The 20,139-nt window shown below is 39.4% G+C and overlaps 1 non-coding gene across 1 annotated transcript; it reads left to right on the top strand.

Annotated features, from left to right (window-relative positions):
• Positions 1 to 260: 260 nt before the first annotated feature.
• Positions 261 to 368, top strand: LOC112704795 (small nucleolar RNA R71). The gene has a single exon (XR_003155402.1). It is a non-coding gene; the product is annotated as a small nucleolar RNA R71 (small nucleolar RNA).
• The last annotated feature ends 19,771 nt before the right edge of the window (positions 369 to 20,139 follow it).

The raw sequence follows: 20,139 nt of genomic DNA, 5'->3' as shown, positions 1-20,139 counted from the left end.
TGAGTCAATATTTTATTCTGAGCCAGTATGGCATTCAGAGTGTCAATCTCAAGAACTCCTTTCTTCTGATTGGTCCCATTGTTCACAGAATTCCTTTCAGAAGTGTACATGAATTGGTTATTTGCAACCATTTCAATCAGCTCTTGAGCTTCTGTAGGCGTCTTCTTCAGATGAAGAGATCCTCCAGCAGAGCTATCCAAAGACATCTTGGATAGTTCAGAGAGACCATCATAGAAAATACCTATGATGCTCCATTCAGAAAGCATATCAGAGGGACACTTTCTGATTAATTGTTTGTATCTTTCCCAAGCTTCATAGAGGGATTCTCCTTCCTTCTGTCTGAAGGTTTGGACTTCCACTCTAAGCTTACTCAATTTTTGAGGTGGAAAGAACTTTACCAAGAAGGCATTGACTAGCTTTTCCCAAGGGTTCAGGCTTTCTTTAGGTTGTGAATCCAACCATGTTCTAGCTCTGTCTCTTACAGCAAAAGGGAATAGCATAAGTCTGTAGACCTCAGGGTCAACCCCATTAGTCTTGATAGTGTCACAGATTTGCAAGAACTCAGCTAAGAACTGATGAGGATCTTCCAATGGAAGTCCATGGAACTTGCAATTCTGTTGCATTAGAGAAACTAATTGAGGCTTAAGCTCAAAGTTGTTTGCTCCAATGGTAGGGATAGAGATGCTTCTCCCATAGAAGTCGGGAGTAGGTGCAGTAAAGTCACCCAGCACCTTCCTTGCATTATTGGCATTGTTGTTGTTTTCGGCTGCCATGTGTTCTTTTTCCTTGAAGATTTCTGTTAAGTCCTCTACAGAATGTTGTGCCTTGGCTTCTCTTAGCTTTCGCTTCAAGGTCCTTTCGGGTTCAGGATTAGCCTCAACAAGAATGCTTTTGTCCTTGCTCATGCTCATAAGAAAGAGAAGAGAACAAGAAAATGTGGAATCCTCTATGTCACAGTATAGAGATTCCTTGAGGTGTCAGAGGAAAAGAAAAATAGAAGGCAGAAGTAGAAAATTCGAACTTATCAAAGAAGATGGAGTTCGAATTTTGCATTAAGGAATAGTGTTAGTCCATAAATAGAAGGATGTGAGAAGAAGGGAAGTAATTTTCGAAAATTGAGTAGAAGATTTTGAAAACATTTTGAAAAACTTTAATTGATTTTTGAAAACCATGATTGAGAAAGAAGTGAAGTGATTTTTGAAAAAGATTTTGAAATTAGAAATCAAAAAGATTTGATTGAAAACTATTTTGAAAAAGATGTGATTAAGAAGATGTGATTGGTTTTAAAAAGATGTGATTGAGAAGATATGATTTGAAAAACATTTTAAAAAGATTTGATTTTTAAAAAATAATGACTTGGCTATCAAGAAAAGATATGATTCAAACATTAAACCTTTCTCAACAGAAAAGGCAACATACTTGAAATGTTGAATCAAATCATTAATTGATAGCAAGTATAGAAAGAAATTGATTTTGAAAAAGATTTGATTGAAAAGATTTGATTTGAAAAAGATTTGATTTTGAAAAGATTTTGAAAACTTGAAAAAAATTTGCATTGAAAACAAAATCTTCCCTCTTGTGCCATCCTGGCGTTAAACGCCCAGAATGGTGCACATTCTGGCGTTTAACGCCCAAAACTCTACCCTTTTGGGCGTTAAACGCCCAGCCAGGCACCCTGGCTGGCGTTTAAACGCCAGTCTGTCCTTCTTCACTGGGCGTTTTGAACGCCCAGCTTTTTCTGTGCAATTCCTCTGCTGAATGTTCTGAATCTTCAATTCTCTGTATTATTGACTTGAAAAGACACAAATTAAAAATATTTTTGGATTTTTAATCATGAGGAATAATCAAAATGCAACTAAAATCAAATAACAATGCATGCAAGACACCAAACTTAGCAGTTTGTATACTACTGACACTATTGAGAATGCATATGAGACACATAAACACTCAAGTCAAGAGGAATTAAAGATCAGAGTGATGAAATCATCAAGAACATCTTGAAGATCACTAAGACACATGAATGAATGCAAGAAAAACAGAAACATGCAATTGACACCAAACTTAAAATGAGACTAGAGTCTCAAACAAGAAATTTTTGGATTTTATGATTTTCTAAATTTTTTTGTGCTTTTTCGAAAATTAAGTGGAAAAAGTAAATGAAGGTATCAAAATTCTTAATGAGAATTCCAGGAATCATGCAATGTTTAGTCTAAGACTCCGGTCCAGGGATTAGACATGGCTTCACAGCCAGCCAAGCTTTCAAAGAAAGCTTCGGTCCAAAACACTAGACATGGCCAAAGGCCAGCCAAGCCTTAGCAGATCACTGCTCCAATAGCAAGATTGATAGAAATCAACAAGCTCTTGTGATGATAAGTTGAAACCTCGGTCCAATGAAATTAGACATGGCTTCACAGCCAGCCAGATTTCAACAGATCATCATGAAACTCTAGAATTCATTCTTAAGAACTCTGAAAAAAATACCTAATCTAAGCAACAAGATGAACCGTCAGTTGTCCATACTCGAACAATCCCCGGCAACGGCGCCAAAAACTTGGTGGACGAAATTGTGATCACTACAACTTCGCACAACTAACCAGCAAGTGTACTGGGTCGTCCAAGTAATAAACCTTACGCGAGTAAGGGTCGATCCCACAGAGATTGTTGGTATGAAGCAAGCTATGGTCACCTTGTAAATCTTAGTCAGGCAAACTCAAATGGATAATGGTGATATACGAATAAAACATAAAGATAAAGATAGGGATACTTATGTAATTCATTGGTAGGAATTTCAGATAAGCGTATGAAGATGCTTATCCCTTCCGTCTCTCTGCTTTCCTACTGTCTTCATCCAATCCTTCTTACTCCTTTCCATGGCAAGCTTATGCAAGGGTTTCACCGTTGTCAGTGGCTACCTCCCATCCTCTCAGTGGAAATGTTCAACGCACCCTGTCACGGCACGGCTATCCATCTGTCGGTTCTCAATCAGGCCGGAATAGAATCCAGTGATTCTTTTGCGTCTGTCACTAACGCCCCGCCTTCAGGAGTTTGAAGCTCGTCACAGTCATTCAATCATTGAATCCTACTCAGAATACCACAGACAAGGTTAGACCTTCCGGATTCTCTTGAATGCCGCCATCAGTTCTAGCCTATACCACGAAGACTCTGATCTCACGGAATGGCTGGCTCGGTTGTCAGGTGAGCACTCGGTTGTCAGGCGATCAACCATGCATCGTGTATCAGGAATCCAAGAGATATTCACCCAATCTAAGGTAGAACGGAGGTGGTTGTCAGGCACACGTTCATAGGTGAGAATGATGATGAGTGTCATGGATCATCACATTCATCAAGTTGAAGAACAAGTGATATCTTGGAACAAGAACAAGCGGAATTGAATAGAAGAACAATAGTAATTGCATTAATACTCGAGGTACAGCAGAGCTCCACACCTTAATCTATGGTGTGTAGAAACTCCACCGTTGAAAATACATAAGAACAAGGTCTAGGCATGGCCGTGAGGCCAGCCTCCCAATGATCTAAGAACTAGATGTCCAAAGATGATCCTAAGATCGAAAAATGATCCAAAGATGAAAATACAATAGTAAAAGGTCCTACTTATAGAGAACTAGTAGCCTAGGGTGTACAGAGATGAGTAAATGACATAAAAATCTACTTCCGGGCCCACTTGGTGTGTGCTTGGGCTGAGCTTTGAAGCATTTTCATGTAGAGACTCTTCTTGGAGTTAAACGCCAGCTTTTATGCCAGTTTGGGCGTTTAACTCCCATTCTTGTGCCAGTTCCGGCGTTTAGCGCTGGAAATTCTGAGGGTGACTTTGAACGCCGGTTTGGGCCATCAAATCTTGGGAAAAGTATGGACTATCATATATTGCTGGAAAGACCAGGATGTCTACTTTTCAACGCCGTTGAGAGCGCGCCAATTGGGCTTCTGTAGCTCCAGAAAATCCGCTTCGAGTGCAGGGAGGTCAGAATCCAACAGCATCTGCAGTCCTTTTTTGTCTCTGAACCAGATTTTTGCTCAGGTCCCTCAATTTCAGCCAGAAAATACCTGAAATCACAGAAAAACACACAAACTCATAGTAAAGTCCAGAAAAGTGAATTTTAACTAAAAACTAATAAAAATATACTAAAAACTAACTAGATCATACTAAAAACATACTAAAAACAATGCCAAAAAGCGTACAAATTATCCGCTCATCAACACCCTCTGAACATACTGAAAATTCATCATCATTTTCGCCAGCCCTAGAGAATCCCGAACCAAACCATGAGCGGAAAATGGAATTAAAGCCCCTTCCTCCACACCTCAAGTATGCATACCTTGAGGACAAGTAGAAGTTCCCAGTTATTATTGCAAGGGAGCTCACTTCCCAACAAGAAGAACAACTGCTTAGTGTATTGAGGACACATAAGAAAGCAATTGGATGGAGCTTGGCGGATATAGTAGGCATCAGCCCTCAAGTTTGTGAACATAGAATATTCTTAGAAGAAGGAGCAAAGCCCGTCCGTCAACCTCAGAGAAGATTGAACCCCACCATCTTAGAAGTTGTCAAGAAGAAAGTAACCAGACTACTTGAGGCAAATATCATTTACCCTATTTCTGATAGCGAATGGGTCAGCCCAGTACAAGTGGTGCCCAAGAAGTCTAGAGTCACAACAATAAGGAATGAGCAAGGAGAACTTCTGACAACCAGAGTACAGAACGCATGGAGAATCTGCATTGACTACAGGCGTCTCAACCAAGCCACTCGCAAGGATCATTATCCCTTGCCATTCATTGATCAGATGCTTGATCACCTGTCAGGTAAATCTCACTACTACTTTCTAGATGGTTACACAAGTTATTTTCAAATCCATATAGCTCCTGAAGATCAAGAAAAGACTACCTTTACATGTCCTCTTGGGACTTATGCTTATAAAAGAACGCCCTTTGGCTTGTGCAATGCACCAGCTACTTTCCAGAGGTGTATGATGAGTCTTTTCTCTGATCTCATTGAGACTTGTATGGAAGTTTTTATGGATGACTTTAGCGTTTATGGTGATTCATTTAACCTTTGCTTGGATAGTTTGTCTAAAGTATTGGACAGGTGTGTTAGTTAAAACCTTGTTTTAAATTTTGAAAAGTGTCATTTTATGGTAAAATAAGACATTGTTCTAGGACATGTAGTTTTTGATACTGGTATCTCTGTAGACCCAGCAAAGGTGGATGTTATTTCTAGTTTACCTCACCCCTCCTCTGTGAGGAAAGTCCGTTCGTTCCTTGGCCATGCAGGTTTTTACAGGAGATTCATTAAGGACTTCAATAAGGTAGCACGACCCTTGTCCAAACTACTGCAGAAAGATATTGAGTTCGAGTTCAGTGAGGATTGCAAAAAAGCGTTTGATAAGCTAAAGACCGCCTTGACTCAAGATCCGATTGTGAGGGGACCAGACTGGAGTCAACCATTTGAAATCATGTGTGACACCTCCAATCATGCAATAGGAGCAACACTGGCTCAACATGAAAGTAATGACCCTTTTGTAATTGCTTATGCGTCTAAGACTTTAGATGCTGCTCAATCTAATTACACTACTACTGAAAAAGAGCTTCTAGCTATTGTTTTTGCTCTGGATAAATTCCGAGCCTATTTACTTGGTACTAAGGTAGTAGTGTACTCAGATTATGCAGGTCTAAAATATTTATTAGCTAAAAAGGAGTCTAAACCAAGGCTAATACATTGGATGCTACTGCTGCAAGAATTTGATCTGGAAATTAAAGATAGGAGTGGTAACCAAAATTTAGTGGCTGACCAGTTGAGTCACCTTGAGCACATTAAAGATGACTCTATTCCTATCAATGATAATTTCCCATTTGATAGCTTACAAGCAGTATCTGATGTAGCCCCTTGGTATGCACCTGTAGCTAATTATCTAGTTAGCCATACTTTCCCTTCCAATTTTACTAAGCATCAGAGAGACAAGCTGAAAAGCGAGTCCAAATACTATGTATGGGATGACCCATATCTATGGAGGTGTGGTGCTGACAAGGTAATTAGACAGTGTGTACCCTAATCAGAATTTCAGTCCATTTTAGAGGCCTGCCACTCATCTGAGAGTGGAGGACATTTTGGCCCTCAATGAACTGCAAGAAAAGTTTTAGATTGTGGATTCTGGTGGCCTACTCTTTTTAAAGATGCTGCTGATCTTTGTAAATCTTGTCCTCCCTACAAAAGGTTTGGTAATATATCCCAGAGGGATGAAATGCCTCAGCAAATTATGCTCTTCTGTGAAATTTTTGATGTTTGGGGCATTGACTTCATGGGTCCATTTCCAAATTCTAATGGCCACCTTTATATACTGTTAGCTGTAGATTATGTTTCTAAATGGGTGAAAGCAATTCCTACCCGTACTGATGATGCTAACACTGTTGTTTCCTTTGTTAGAAACTATATTATTTGTCGCTTGGATCACCACGAGCAATCGTGAGCGATCAAGGCACTCACTTTTGTAATAGGAGACTAACAGATTTACTAAAGAGGCATGGGATCATTCATAAAGTATCAACAGCCTATCATCCCCAGACTAATAGGCAAGCAGAGGTGTCTAACAGAGAAATAAAATGCATACTGCAAAAGGTAGTCAAGCCTCATAGAAAGGACTGGAGCACCAGGCTCCAAGATGCGCTTTGGGCATATCAGACAGCATACAAGACACCGATTGGGATGAGTCCTTTACACTTGGTTTATGGAAAGGCCTGTCATCTCCCAGTTGAGTTAGAGCACAAAGCCTTTTGGGTGGTAAAGGAATGCAACATGGACTATGAGAGAGCCGGAGCTGAACGAAAGTTGCAACTACAAGAATTAGAGAGCCTTCGCCTTGAAGCTTATGAAAACTCCAGGCTATATAAAGAGAAGGTGAAGGCTGTGCATGACAAGAGCACTAAGAGAAGAGAATTCCAACCAGGGGACTTAGTCCTACTTTACAACTCCAGAATGCGACTCATGCCAGGCAAGCTGAGATCCAGATGGGATGGTTCGTATCGAGTAGAGCGGGTGGAACCATACGGAGTCTTTCACTTGAGCCATCCTTCAAGCTCTGAACTTATCAAGGTCAATGGACATCGCTTGAAGTTATTCCATGGTGAAAAGATGGTGAAAAACCAGGAAATAGAGATCTTCCTCTTGGAAGATTCGTCCACAGCAGAAGACTGAGCTAGTGGAGCGTCCAACTTAACGACGTTAAAGCAAAGTGCTGGGTAGGAGACAACCCACCATGGTATGATCGTTCCTTCTCCTCTCGTTATCCTCCCTTGTTAATAACTCTTCTCAGTACTAATGCCTATCTTTTGCATCTCATCCACATACTGCATATTGCATATTTCTACTTTAAAAAAAATAGAGCACACGACGCGACAGCGTCGATGACGCATCCGCGTCATAGGTGCCTTAGACACGAGAAGAAAAGAAACAGAGAGTCATGCGAAAGTGTGGCTGGAGGCGTGCCTGTGGCACAAATTGTCCCACGCGACCGTGCCGCCCACGCGTCCGCGTCATGTGGGAAAAAGGTCTCCCACGCGTCCGTGATGTGTGAGTATCTTGTCTATCCTTTCCTAGTGAATTTGCATCTAATTTGTTGAATTTAATTAAGAATTAATTATATTTAGCCACTATGGATGCTATTTTGAGTTTTGTACAATTTTATTTATTTTAGGTAGCATTCGGAGGGATTTGATGAAGTTTCTGTATAGAAAAAGAAGAAACCAAAGAGATGACCAGCGAAGACCGACGCGAACGCATAGCTCACGCGACCGCGCGGAATGGAGAAATTGCAATGACGTGATCGCGTGCTTGATGCGAACGCGTGGACTAGAATCTGCCCAAATGACGCGAGCGCGTGGACGACACAGACGCGTCACATGCGCGATCTGCAAAAATACAGAAAACGCTGGGAGCAATTTCTGGGCTGTTTCGATCCAGTTTCTAGCCCAGAAAACACAGACTAGAAGCTGCAGAATGGACAAATCAAGTAGTCCCCACCCATCAACTGAAGATCTGTTAATTAATTCAATTTTAAATTCAAATCTTGTTTTTAAGGAAAAGATATTATTTTATTTTTAGATAATTAGATTTTAGATTTATTAGGATTAGTTATAAATAGAAACTCTGTACATTTAGACAGAGGACCATATTGTTACCAGAACCCTTATTTCTCTTCTCTGAACCATGAGCAACTAATCCTTCATTGTTAAGGTTAGGAGCTCTGTCTATTTTCATGGATTGATTCGTTTGATCTTTTTAATTTAATTCATGTCTTGATTTATATTTCAATAATTGTTTTCATTCTTTATTCTATGAACATTGGGTGGAACGGAAGTATGACCCATGTTCTAATTGAGTTCTCGTAAAACTTGGAAAAGCTCTTTACTTGAACAACAGCTTGAAAACATATTATACTGAATTTTTAATTGTTTGTATTTAAAGGGATACGTGACATATAATCCCCTTATTTGTGGATAATTATGATTCTTTTGGCATATAAACTAGAAATTGATCATCACCCTCTAATTGGAATTAATTGACCAAGGAATTGGCAATTAATAATTTTAGAGGAGACTAGGAAGGTCTAAGGAATTAGGGCCTAGTCACATATAGTTTGCCATGAAATTAAATCTTGCATGATTAAATTAATTAGTAATAAAAGTTAATCCGGAAAAAAATAAGATAACTTTGAAACCTTAACTAGCTTCTCCATATTTTATTCCCAACTTATTTATTTGTCTATCCTTTTGATATTCTGAGTTCGAACTTAAACCTTTTGAACATCTCAAAACCAATTTCTGCTTGCCTAACTAAGCCAATCAATCAATCATTGTTGCTTGATCTATCAATCCTCGTGGGATCGACCCTTACTCACGTAAGGTATTACTTGGTACGACCCGGTGCACTTGCCAGTAAGTTTGTGGGTTGTAAAATATCACACCAAGTTTTTGGCGCTGTTACCGGGGATTGACTGTGATTAACAACTATTAGTTGTTTGATTGTTTAGATTAGGCGTTTTAATTTAAAAAAATTGTTTTATTATTTTTTGAAAATTTTTTTTTCTTGTTTCACGTTAGCAACCCCCTCCCCTGTTTCGTTTTCTTTAATTTTTTTTCTTTTCTCTTTTATTAACTAAAAATAAATAAATAAATAAATAAATGAATAAATAAATAAAAAATATTTTTGAAAAAAAAAAGAAAAAAATTTTAAATAAATAAATAGCACCAATATTTTTCTTAATTTCTGAAATTAAGTTTGGTGTCTCCCAGTTAGTTTTATTTTAACTCTTATAATTCTGTTCTTTCTTCTTTGCTTTCTTGTTTACCACATGGTGCGTTTAATCCTTTTTGATGTTTTGTGCTGAGGAAAATTAATGGAGAGAGATCACGTGGGTTACTACTCACACCCAAGTAGTGATTCATATCATGGTGGATGGAGAAACTATCCAAATTTTGGTTGGCAAAGCCAACACCAAAGAAACATCAATGTTCCATGTTCCAACTACCAAGAACCATCATCTTTCTACCCATATCAAGAGCCACCATCAGATATTGAGGCTCCTCAGAAGAAGGGTGTTATGAAAGTAGAAATTTTTAATGCTATTCTTGCTCAGAACAAGCTTATGAATCAGCAAATAAATCTACTTACTCAACAGATGGGTGGCATGCAAGTCCCAGCTATCAACACCCAAAACCTTCTTCAAGAGGTCAATTACATGGGGAGTGCTCCTAGAAACCCCAATAATGATCCCTATTCTAAGACCTATAATCAGGGGTGGAGAAATCACCCAAATTTTGGGTGGAGAGAGCAACCTCAGAGGCCACAAAATTTCAATCATAATTCTCAAGATGGTTTTCAACAGAATGATTTTAATAACCACCAGTTTCAATCAACTCAGCAGGAAAACTCTAAATCCCAAGAAGATTCTAATTGGGAGATGATGATGAGTTTCATGCAGGAAACCAGAGCCTCCATTAGAAACTTGGAAGTGCAAATAGGCCAAATGAGCAAACAACTACCTAAGAGGTCTGCAAATACATTTCCAAGTGATACAGTGGTGAACCCAAGAAAAGACTGTAAGGTTATTCAACTGAGAAGTGGTAAAGTAGCTGGCTCTGAGACCAAGGTCAATGAAGAGTTAGTTGAAAAAGAAAGATACCAAGAGGAAGAGGTTGAAATTGAGAAAGCTTGCAAAGAAGTAGAAGAATTCAAAGAAGAACACAAGGGAGTGGAGCTTGCAAGACCTCGCCCAAAGCCATCACCATCCAATACAACATTCAAGTGGGTAAAATTTCTACCCTTAACCTTTACTTTCTCACTTGAATATGGGATACTGGAGACGGATGGTCAACTTAGAGCTCTTTGTGGCATTAAGAGTAAGAGGAAGATGGTTAGTGGTAAGAGTTGTCAAACAAGGTTCAATATGGTTGCATGCTCCAAATTGAAGTGCAAGGATTGGTGTAGAGCTCAATTGAAGGGGTCTAGAAGGTTGTTTGGATGTCTCTGTGAGAATCCAGATTGCTTGCCACCCGGTGGAAACAATAGTGATACACAAGAAGACAGGTGTAAAAGCAAGGTTTGAGACCCTGCGATTCATTCCCACAATCAACACTATTGGGGCCTTGTCACTTACTTCAACTTGCTCAAAGGCATTATGTGCCTAGCTTGGGATCCCGGCAGCCATTGGAATTACAAACATTGGTGGGGATTCCTGGATCAGTACAAGCATAAGCCACCATGACAAGGAGCTCACCACATGTCCAACTTAAGGACTTTAACTAAAAGTGCTTGGTGGGAGACAACCCACCGTGGTATGATCGTTTCTTTTCATTCTTAGTTTTTTTTGTAGTAGTAGTTTTCTTACTTATTTGGTTTTTATTGAGTTCTTACTAATTTTCTGATCATGCAGCTATTTTAGAACATGAACCGGACAAAAAAAAAGAGAGCACACGACGCGTGCGCGTCACTGACGCAAACGCGTCAATCATGTGTGCGTGAAAAATAAAATTTGACAGAGAGTTGCATGGGAATGGCGCTGGAACCAATCCTTTAGCACAAACAACCCATGCGTACGCATACCCAACGCGTGCGCGTCGTTTGTGATTTTTGCCATCCATGCGTGCGCGTCACTGACGCGTACGCGTGACCTGCAAAATTGACGTAAAATAGAGTATTTGGGCAGAGAGTTGTGCTGGCTTGGGGCAAGAAGTGTGCTAAAAGCACATATTTGTTCACGCGGACGCGTGACTGACGCGGTCGCGTCAGTTGCACATATAGCCATGCACGCGAGCGCGTGTACGACGCGAACGCGTCGTATGAAAAATTGGCTCCCAAGCCATGCAAACAGAAAGTCACGTGGGCACGCGGCTGGCTTCGCGTGAATCGCACAAAATCCAGGGCACGCAGACGCGTGCCTGACGCTAACGCATCATTATGAAAAATTCACAACCCACGCGAATGCGTATTTTACGCGAACGCATCGCTTGCGCCGCCCAGTTTTCTTTCTCTCTCTCTCCCAATCCTAATTTCCTCTTATTCTCTTATCCTTTTATTTTTTCCCTCATAATATTTGTCTCTTTTATTTTCAGTTCTTATTTGCTTGAGGACAAGCAAACCTTTAAGTTTGGTGTTGATGCTGCACTTATTGGTTTTTTTTTTCTGGCACAAAAGGGAGGCAAATCATCTTCACTGAGGAACACAACCTAAAGAATAAAGCGACTGCTAGGATAACTAAGGTGGTTGAGTTCCTTTCATTTTTATTCCTCCCTTCTTTTTTCTATGTTATGTTCTGGCTTTCTGCTATTTTGCTTTGTTTGTTGCATGATCTTTTATTAGTTAGAATTCTAGGACTAGTTTTTTTTTTAATTTCTTTAATACTGAAAAGATGTTTCATGTACCACTCACTGAACTTGAATCTAAAAAAAAAAGAAAAGAAGTGATGTATTGCATGAGAAATTAAGTCTAATTTTAAGAATAGTCTCATTTACTTAAAAGTGGTGGTATTTTCTGTGATTTTTAAATGCATGATATGAGCAATGCATATTTGAATTTGAATCAAGGGATGTTGATGTATAAGGAACATGAATTTAGAGAATTATTATGACTTCTCTGAAATAAACAAAAATTTAATCCTTGAAGCAAAAGAAACAGCAAAAGAAAAAAAATATATAAATTAAAAAAAATAATAAAAGCAAGGTCCAAGGCTCTGAGCATCAATGACTAGGGAGGTCAGACATGATTAAATGCTCAAAGAGTTGTTTCCCTAGTCATACGCTTTTGGTGTGACTGTGTCAAGTAATCCTTGAGACAGAACACTTAGAGTTGAGACCAAGTGCGTTTAACAGAGTATGCCAAAGGCTTTGAGCACCACTGTTGATGAGCGGATAATTTATACGCTTTTTGGCATTGTTTTCATATAGTTTTTAGTAAGTTTGAGCTACTTCTAGGGATGTTTTCATTAGTTTTTATGTTAAATTCACATTTCTGGACTTTACTATGAGTTTGTGTGTTTTTCTGTGATTTCAGGTAAATTCTGACTGAAATTGAGGGATTTGAGCTAAACTCTGAAGAAGGCTGACAAAAGGACTGCTGATGCTGTTGGATTCTGACCTCCCTGCACTCGAAATGGATTTTCTGGAGCTACAGAACTCCAATTGGCGCGCTCTCAACGGCGTTGGAAAGTAGACATCCAGGGCTTTCCAGCAATATATAATAGTCCATACTTTATTCGAAGAATGACGACGTAACTTGGCGTTGAACGCCAAGTACACGCTGCTGTCTGGAGTTAAACGCCAGAAAAACGTCATGATCCGGAGTTGAACGCCCAAAACACGTCATAACTCAGAGTTCAACGCCAAGAAATGCCTTAGCTCGTGGAATGATCAAGCTCAGCCCAAGCATACACCAAGTGGGCCCCGGAAGTGGATTTATGCATCAATTACTTACTCATGTAAACCCTAGTAGCTAGTCTAGTATATATAGGACATTTATCTATTGTATTAGACATCTTTGATCTCAGTTTTGTTTTATTCTTCATCTTAGGGGATCATTGATCACGTTAGAGAGGGCTGGCCATTCGGCCATGCCTGGACTCTTTGCTTATGTATTTTCAACGGTGGAGTTTCTGCACACCATAGATTAAGGGTGTGGAGCTCTGCTGTACCTCAAGTATTAATGAAATTCTATCTTCTTTTATTCAATTCTCTCTTATTCTTATTCCAAGATATTCATTCGTACCCAAGAACATGATGAATGTGATGAGTCAGATTACCCTCATTATTATTCTCAATTATGAACGCGAGTGATTGACAACCACTTACGTTCTACATGCAACAGAGCTTGAATGCGTATCTCTTAGATTCCCCAACAGAATCTTCGTGGTATAAGTTAGATAGTTGGCGGCATTCATCTGGATCCGGAAAGTCCAACCTTGTCTGTGGTGTTCCGAGTAGGATCCTGGGAGTCCGGAAAGTCCAACCTTGTCTGTGGTGTTCCGAGTAGGATTCCGATCATGAATGACCGTGACGTGCTTCAAACTTTAACCTGCTGGGCGTTGGTGACAGACGCAAAAGAGGGATTCTATTCCAGTAGGAGCGGGAACCAACCGGTGATTAGCCGTACTGTGACAGAGTGCGTTGCATAGTTTTCACTGCGAGGATGGGATGTAGCCATCAGCCATGGGTGATGCCTCCAGACTGGTTAGCTGTGCGAGTGACAGCCGCACAGGTTATTTCCCCGTGAGGAATGAAAGTAGCCACAGTTGATGGTGAACCCCTATACAAAGCTTGCCATGGAAAGGAGTAAGAAGGATTGAGTAGAAGGAGTAGGAGAGCAGGCATCCTTGAGCCATGCAGCAGCTGTATATACTTAAAAGATACCTCTACTAATGAATCTACATAAGTATTTCTATCCCTTTTATTATTTCTTCTTTTTATTATTTATTCTAAAACCCATAAACTATTTTAATCTGCCTAACTGAGATTTGCAAGGTGACCATAGCTTGCTTCATACCAACAATCTCTGTGGATTCGACCCTTACTCACGTAAGGTTATTACTTGGACGACCCAGTACACTTGCTGGTTAGTTGAACGAGATTGTGAAGAAAATAAACAATGCCCTCAGAGTATACATCTTTTATAAATACATAACAAGTGATCACAATTTCGTCCACCAAGTTTTTGGCGCCGTTGCCGGGGATTGTTCGAGTATGGACAACTGACGGTTCATCTTGTTGCTCAGATTAGGTAATTTTCTTTTCAAAAATCTTTTTCAAAATTTTTCTTTTATTTTTCGTTTTCCCAAAAATGTTTTTCGAAAAATTAAATAAAAATACAAAAAAATCATAAAATCACAAAAATAAAAAAATATTTTGTATTTCTTGTTTAAATTTTGTGTTGATTTTTTAAGTTTGGTGTCAATTGCATGCTTTAAAAAATTTTCTTGCATTTTTCGAAAATCCCATGCATTCATAGTGTTCTTCATGATCTTCAAGTTGTTCTTGACAAGTCTTCTTGTTTGATCTTGATGATTTCTTGTTTTGTATCTTTTGTTGTTTTTCATGTGCATTTTTGCATTCATATTTTTCATGCATTAAAGATTTCTAAGTTTGGTGTCTTGCATGTTTTCTTTGCATCAAAAATTTTTCAAAGTTATGTTCTTGATGTTCATCATGATCTTCATAGTGTTCTTGGTGTTCATCTTGACATTCATAGCATTCTTGCATGCATCTTGTGTCTTGATCCAAAATTTTCATGTTTTGGGTCATTTTTGTGTTTTTCATTCAAAATTTGATTTCAAAAATATCTTTTCCTTATTTCCCTCCAAAATTTCGAAATTTTGGGATTGACTTGGTCAAAAATTTTCAAAATTAGTTGTTTCTTACAAGTCAAGTCAAAATTTCAATTTTAAAAATCTTATCTTTTCAAAATCTTTTTCAAAAATCATATCTTTTTCATTTTTTTTATAATTTTCGAAAATTTCAAAATATTTTCAAAATCTTTTTCTTATCTTTTTATCAAATTTTCGAAAATTAGCTAACAATTAATGTGATTGGTTCAAAAATTTGAAGTTTGTTACTTTCTTGTTAAGAAAGGTTCAATCTTTAAATTCTAGAATCTTATCTTGTAGTTTCTTGTTAGTTAAGTAATTTTTAAAATTAAATCTTTTTTTTCAAATATCTTTTTCAAATATATCTTTTTATCTTTTATCTTATCTTTTTCAAAAATTTTATCTTTTTCAAAATTTGATTTCAAAATATCTTATCTAACCTCCTATCTTCTTATCTTTTTCAAAATTTGATTTCAAATCTTTTTCAATCAACTAACTAACTCCTTGTTTGTTTCTTATCTTTTTCAAAACCACCTAACTACTTTTCCCTCTCTAAATTTTCGAAAATTCTCCCCCTCTTTTTCAAAAATTCTTTTTAATTGTTTTAAATTCTAATTTTAATCTCATCTCATCTTTAATTTTCGAAAATCACTAACCATTTTTTTCAAAATTATTTTCGAAAATTTCTTTCTCTTCTCTTATTCTATTTAATTATTTAACTACTAACACTTCTCTTCACCTCTCTTCATCCGAATTCTTCTTCATCCTTCTTCATTCTTCTACCTCTTTCTTCTTCTACTAACGTGAGGGAATCTCTATACTGTGACATAGAGGATTCCTTTTTCTTTTCTTGTTTTCTTCTCTTTCTTATGAGCAGGAACAAGGAAAAGGGCACTCTTGTTGAAGTTGATCCAGAACCTGAAAGGACTCTGAAGAGAAAATTAAGAGAAGCTAAATTACAACAATCCAGAAGCAACCTTTCAGAAATTTTCGAACAAGAGAAGGAGATGGCCGAAAATAATAATAATAATAATGCAAGGAGAATGCTTGGTGACTTCACAAAGCCAACATCCAAATTTGATGGAAGAAGCATCTCCATTCCTGCCATTGGAGCCAATAACTTTGAGCTTAAGCCTCAACTAGTTGCTTTGATGCAACAAAACTGCAAGTTTTATGGACTTCCATCTGAAGATCCTTATCAGTTCTTAACTGAATTCTTGCAAGTCTGTGATACTGTAAAGACGAATGGAGTTGATCCTGAAGTCTACAGACTCATGCTTTTCCCTTTTGCTGTAAGAGACAGAGCTAGAATATGGTTGGATTCACAACCTAAGGATAGCCTGGACTCCTGGGATAAGCTGGTCACTGCCTTCTTAGATAAATTCTTTCCTCCTCAAAAGCTGAGCAAGCTGAGAGTGGATGTTCAAACTTTCAAACGAAAAGATGGTGAATCCCTCTATGAAGCTTGGGAAAGATACAAGCAGCTGACCAAGAGATGTCCATCTGACATGTTTTCAGAATGGACCCTATTAGATATATTCTATTATGGTCTCTCTGAATTTTCGAAAATGTCACTGGACCATTCTGCAGGTGGATCTATTCACCTGAAGAAAACGCCTGAAGAGGCTCAAGAACTCATTGACATGGTTGCAAACAACCAGTTCATGTATACCTCTGAGAGGAATTCCGTGAATAATGGGGTCCCTCAGAAGAAGGGAGTTCTTGAAATTGATGCTCTGAATGCCATACTGGCTCAGAACAAAGTGTTGACTCAACAGGTCAACATGATCTCTCAAAATCTGAATGGATTGCAACATGCATCCAACAGTACTAGAGAGGTAGCTTCTGAAGAAGCTTATGATCCTGAGAACCCTGCCATGGCAGAGGTTAATTATCTGGGTGAACCATATGGAAATACCTATAACCCATCATGGAGAAATCATCCAAATTTCTCCTGGAAGGATCAACAAAAACCTCAACAAGGTTTTAACAGTGGTGGACGCAATAGGCTGAATAATAGTAAGCCATATCCATCATCTTCTCAGCAACAGACAGAGAACTCTGAACAAAATAATTCTAATTTAGTTAATATAGTCTCTGATCTGTCAAAGGCCACCTTCAGTTTCATGAATGAAACAAGATCCTCCATTAGAAATTTGGAGGCACAAGTAGGCCAGCTGAGTAAGAAAGTTATTGAAACTCCTCCCAGTATTCTCCCAAGTAATACAGAAGAGAATCCAAAAGGAGAGTGCAAAGCCATTGACTTAGTCAACATGGCCGAAAGCACAAAGGAGGAGGAGGACGAAAATCCTAGTGAGAAAGAACTCCTGGGACGTCCTCCAAGCAAGAAGGAGCTTCCTAATAAGGATCCTGAGGAATCTGAGGCTCACACAGAGACCATAGAGATTCCACTAAATCTCCTTCTGCCATTCATGAGCTCTGACTATTATTCATCCTCTGAGGAGGATGAAGATGTGACTAGTGAGCAAGTTGCTCAATATCTAGGAGCTATCATGAAACTGAATGCCAAGCTGTTTGGTAATGAGACTTTGGAAAGTAAACCTCCCTTGCTCATTAATGAATTAGAAACTTGGATTCAGGAAACTTTACCTCAAAAGAGACAAGATCCTGGCAAGTTCTTAATACCTTGCACCATTGGCACCATGAGCTTTGAAAAAGCTCTGTGTGATCTTGGGTCAGAGATAAACCTTATGCCACTCTCTGTAATGGAGAAGCTAAGAATCATTGAGGTACAACCTGCCTTGTTCTCATTACAATTGGCAGATAAATCCATAAGACAAGCTCATGGGATAGTAGAGGACGTGCTTATAAAAGTTGAAGACTTTTACATCCCTGCTGATTTCCTAATCCTAGATACTAGGAAGGAAGATGATGAATGCATCATCCTAGGAAGACCTTTCCTAGCCACAGCAGAAGCTGTGATAGATGTCAACAGAGGAGAGTTAGTCCTTCAATTGAATGGAGAATACCTTGTGTTTCAAGCACATGGCAATCCCTCTGTGACAAAAGAGAGTAAGCATGAAGAGCTTCTCTCAGTTCAAAGTCAAGAAGAGCCCACACAGTCAAACTCTAAGTTTGGTGTTGTGAAGCCACAACCAAACTCTAAGTTTGGTGTTCAAACCCCATATCCAAACTCTAAGTTTGGTGTTGGGACTAGACAACATTGACATGATTGCTCTGTGGCTCCATGAGAGCCACTGTCAAGCTATTGACATTAAAGAAGCGCTTGTTGGGAGGCAACCCAATTTTATTTATCTAATTTTATTTTATTTTGTTTCTTTGTTATTTTTATGTTTAATTAGGTACATGATCATGAGGAGTCACGAAAAAATCAAAAAAATTAAAAACAGAGTCAAAAACAGAGGAAAAAAATTTTTCACCCTGGAGGACGCACGGGCCGGCGTTCAGCGCCCAGAAGATGCATCTGGCCAGCGTTCAGCGCCAGAACAGAGCATCTTCCTGGCGCTGAACGCCCAAAACAAGCAACATCCTGGCGTTTAACGCCAGGATGCGCACACAGAGGACAATCTGGCGCTGAACGCCAGAAACAAGCTTGAAACTGGCGTTCAACGCCAGAATCAAGCATTACATGGGCGTTTAACGCCCAGAACATGCACCAATGGGCGTTTGAACGCCAGAATGGTGCATGAAGGCAATTTACACGCCTATAGGGTGAAGGAATGGTATTTCTTTTCACCTCAGGACCTGTGGACCCCACAGGATTCCCACCTCAGGATCTGTGGACCCCACAGGATCCCCACCTACCTTTTCTTTTAATCCTATTCACACTCTCCTAATCCAAATCTCATTCTCAATGTCACCCTTCCCAAAAACCTTCACCAATCACATCAATTTCTCTTCCCAATCACCCCATGCACCATTCACATCAAACTCCTCTTCCCCATAAACCCCACCTACCCCCACTACATTCAAATTCAATTTCCCACCCATTCCCACCCAAATTGGCCGAAACCTAACCCTCCCCCCTCCCTATAAATACCTCCCTTTTCTTCTTCATTTTCACACAACACTACCCATTCTTCTTCTCTACATAGCCGAACCCCCCTTCTCCCTCTCTACTCAAATTTTCTTCTTCTTCTTCTTCTACTCTTCTTTTCTTTTTGCTCGAGGACGAGCAAATTTTATGTTTGGTGTGGTAAAAAGCCTAGCTTTTTATTTTTCATTCACCATCAATGGCACCCAAGACCGGAGTTTCCTCAAGAAAAGGAAAAGGGAAGGCAAAAGCTTCCACTTCCGAATCATGGGAAAAGGAGAGATTCATCTCCAAGAGCCACCAAGACCACTTCTATGATGTTGTGGCAAAGAAGAGGGTGATCCCTGAGGTCCCCTTCAAGCTCAAAAAGAATGAGTATCCGGAAATCCGACATGAGATCCAAAGAAGAGGGTGGGAAGTCATAACCAACCCCATGCAACAAGTCGGATTACTGATGGTTCAAGAGTTCTATGCTAATGCATGGATCACAAGGAACCATGATCAAAGTATGAACCCGAATCCAAAGAACTATCTCACAATGGTTCGGGGGAAATACTTAGATTTCAGTCCGGAAAATGTGAGGTTGGCGTTTCATCTACCCATGATGCAAGGTGATGAACGCCCCTACACAAGGAGGGTCAACTTCAATCAAAGGTTGGACCAAGTCCTAATGGACATTTGTGTGGAAGGCGCCCAATGGAGAGTAGACTCCAAAGGCAAACCAGTCCAACTAAGAAGACTGGACCTCAAGCCTGTAGCTAGAGGATGGCTGGAGTTCATCCAAAGATCCATCATCCCTACAAGCAACCGATCTGAAGTTACTGTGGATCGGGCAATCATGATTCATAGCATCATGATTGGAGAGGAAGTAGAGGTTCATGAAGTCATAGCCAATGAACTCTACAAAATAGCTGACAAGCCTTCATATATGGCACGGCTAGCCTTCCCCCACCTCATATGCCATTTATGCTACTCAGCTGGAGTTATCATAGATGGAGATGTCTCCATTGAAGAAGACAAGCCCATCACCAAGAAAAGGATGGAGCAAACAAGGGAAGTCCCTCACGGCCCCCAAGGAGAACATGAGGAAGTTCATCAACAAATGCCTCATGGAATACACTTTCCTCCCAACAACTATTGGGAGCAACTCAGTACCTCCTTAGAAGACTTGAGCCAAAACGTGGAACAACTAAGGGTGGAACACCATGAACACACCCTCACTCTCCAAGAAATAAGAGAAGATCAAAGAGCTATGAGAGAGGAGCA

This window comes from Arachis hypogaea, chromosome 7 (assembly GCF_003086295.3).
Source record: "Arachis hypogaea cultivar Tifrunner chromosome 7, arahy.Tifrunner.gnm2.J5K5, whole genome shotgun sequence".
Classification (NCBI taxonomy): Eukaryota; Viridiplantae; Streptophyta; class Magnoliopsida; order Fabales; family Fabaceae; genus Arachis; species Arachis hypogaea.
Note: the sequence above shows the minus strand (reverse complement) of the source record. Positions and strands in the feature narration are given on the sequence as shown.